The sequence below is a fragment of the Podarcis melisellensis genome (genome assembly GCF_964234715.1).
Source record: "Podarcis melisellensis genome assembly, chromosome: 5".
Taxonomy (NCBI): domain Eukaryota; kingdom Metazoa; phylum Chordata; class Lepidosauria; order Squamata; family Lacertidae; genus Podarcis; species Podarcis melisellensis.
The window spans coordinates 6,857,209-6,860,204 of record NC_138537.1 but is presented as its reverse complement, the minus strand read 5'-3'; the positions used below and the strand labels follow the sequence as shown (position 1 = coordinate 6,860,204).

The 2,996-nt window shown below is 43.8% G+C and overlaps 1 pseudogene across 1 annotated transcript in view; it reads left to right on the top strand.

Moving 5' to 3' along the window:
- Positions 1 to 1,103: 1,103 nt before the first annotated feature.
- Positions 1,104 to 2,996, top strand: part of LOC309370626 (cytochrome P450 2D28-like) — a 293,948-nt pseudogene continuing 292,055 nt past the window's right edge. The window contains exon 1 of the transcript XR_014173479.1: positions 1,104 to 1,223. The product of XR_014173479.1 is annotated as a cytochrome P450 2D28-like (transcript). The remainder of the gene's footprint in view (positions 1,224 to 2,996) is intronic.

Here is a 2,996-nt window from a genome sequence, read left to right as displayed (position 1 = left end):
TTACCGGAGAATCCGAGGGCTCCCTTGGGCAGAAATCAAGACACCAACGAGAGCAATTTGGAACAAATCAGCAGCCTGTAGGCTCGGTCTTTATTGAAGAAACACTGTCGCGACAGGACTCCCACTGCCCACAAGGTGAAGCAAGATGGAAGCCCAGAACAAAAGAAGACCCCGACTTTTATTAGCTCCTAATCCCCTAAGTTACACCCCTAGAAATACATCATATTTACATCACGGCTACATTAAAAACAGGAGGAGTCAGGGGAGGGGTTGCACAGGTAATCTGAATATCCTGACACCTGGCCGGAGCCCCTTCTCTTCCTCCCCATGAGTCATTTTCAGGAAACAAAGGGAAAGGCTCAGTTTCCTGCCCCCTGAGGGGAATCTGGTCACGGTCCCTTCGTCATAGTCTGTGTTGAATACACTAGTGTATGCAGTTCGTTGTATCCTTGATAGTCTTCTGTCTGAGCCCATCAAGATGACTATCAAGGTTGCCATGTCAACTGAGAAAAGCTGCAGAGTACGTGCCTGCTCGGTCAAGGGATTATGGCTGACTGGTATCAGGCCACCCCCCTTTGATAGTCCTTGTAATACGAAGCAGAATAAAAGTGGTCCGGTGAAAATCCGATATACGGCTGATTTATGGTGAATTTATTAAGAATACTGTTCTTGAAGTTCAAAGCACTTTCGCCTTTCCGGAAGCAGTTTGCAACATTTTGATTAAATCAGTCATGGTCAATTGGACTCGGAAGCTTTGTACAGTATTTGAGAGCTGTCAAAGATAGAGAAGCGGGTGCCTGCTGCCTGCAATACCTGCGTGCCTCCACAAGGGGCGCTGTTCGGTAATGTTGATTGGCTGAAACGGCAGCCGATTGACCCTGAGTTCAGACAGTTGGTCTACCCATAATAAGGGTAGGGCGAGGTAGAGTGTTACGGTCCCCTAAGGGAAAATATACGAAAATAAAAAGGGTTCCGTGCGGAGCTGTCAAGCTAGCGCTTACTTATTTACGGAAGGCTTTTAGGGGATGCCCCTCTAGAAGGGACATCTCCAGGCTCGGGGAGGTGGGAGGTGTGTGTGTGTGGTGCTTGTGCATTACATTGTAATGAAGGGGGGCGGTCTCCTGCTACAATTTCCAAAGGAGGAGATAGAGAAGCATAAGGAGAATCAGTCCCTGCATGATCCACAGGATCTGATTGATTTCTATCTACTTCAGATGGAGAAAGTAAGTATCAGCTTTGAAGCTGAATACTGCTCATCCAAGGAATCATTACATTCCCTGTTATAAGTGAATACTAATCTCTTGCCTGGAAACCAGCATCTTTTTTCCTGAATCTCAGTTGAAAATGGCATTGAGTTCCCCCCAAATATTTCTCATAGTCAATTTAGTTGCTAAAGTGGGTTGACACCCATCCATTAGCATCTATAGAAATGGCTAGGAAATGTGAGCTTAAAGGGCTGGAAACTGAAGTGTGTTGAGGGGTCTTGCCTATGGAGCATTCCTTCTGTACATAAATTTCTTCGGATTGATGTTCATCTGACATTCAAATGTGGATTGAGAAAACAGATAATCCTAAACAAAATGCTCTTAAACTAGAGTATGACTTCAAATCCCCATCTCATCCATCTTCACATACTAGAAAGGCCAAAATATAGTTTCATCCTTCCCTCTTTGAACAATGCTTATCATGATGACAAACGAATGGTTAAATATGTTTAGTGTTAAGTACCATATTTCACTATAATTGTCACATTTTTATGATAATTATTCTTTTCAAAAAAGGGGGGTTGCGACAATTATTGGTGAAAAACCAAAGCATGACCCTTAATCGAGGAAACAGTGTTTATGAAGAAACATCATTATGTTTATATTGCTTATTATTTGTTACTAACAATTTTTGGTGTGATTAGGATACACAGAATGCATGTGAACAGGTACAGTAAGGATAATAGGTAGTCTGAATTGGGGCAAGGCATTCTCATGCACGCTTAGAATGCCCTGTGACCATTATGTGGTGAATGCTTTGGGACTGATTTGAAAAAAGGAGCTTGACTATTATATGGTGGTGACCATTAGGCAGTGAAATATGTAGCACACATTTTGAATATCTGCTGCCAGAGTTTCCATTGGATCCCTCTCCTCATGCCCGTATTGGGTTATTATGCCAACCCACAGATGCTGAAATCTAGCACCAGCAGCTACCACTATAAATACAGGAAAGTGTGTGTGGGTTTCTTATCATAACCAGCTATGAAGCAGAGGGCCGGTCCACCCACAAGGCAGGCTGTGACAGCTGCCTTGGGCAGTGGAATGCCAACAGGAGGCATCTCTGGGGATGTGCTGCCTAGCCATCTGAAGAATTAAATGAGCAACCACAGACTCCTTTCCTCATGACTATGAGATAACATTTAAAGGGCTGTCCAGAACAAAGGTTCTCTATTATTGTTGCACTCAACAGGAAATAGGTTATCTAGGAGCGAAGAACTATGGGCTGAGGTCCCTTCAGTGCCCCTATAAAATATGTGAAGGGGTCTGGCTCCGCCAAAGTTCATGGCAATTACCATTCTAATGGTGGACGTGAGCCACATTATGTGATTGATTATGCGAGGTGGAGCTCACTTGCCCCCTTCCTCATATTTTATTCAAGTTGGCACCCCTGATAGATTGCAACTACAAGTGCTCTGTGGAAGTATCAATTGTACTGGACTGTGGTTCGATTCAACTGCAGGTAGAAGTTTGTTGGCTTTTGCAATTGTAATGCATTTACTATCCTGGCCCTCATTGCTGGATTAATAAGAGCTTGAACTCAGAGTTCTTTCTGAAGGCTTTGACGCCTACATCAGATTGGTACCTTCCCAAGACACAGGTTACAAGGAGTAGCAATTCCATAAGAGGGAAAGATACCCATATTAAATACCAGATGACTCTCGAGGTACTGGAAGTAGATCACAGTCTCTTGGGAGTTCAATGTGCACACTTCGTCACATCTGCATGACA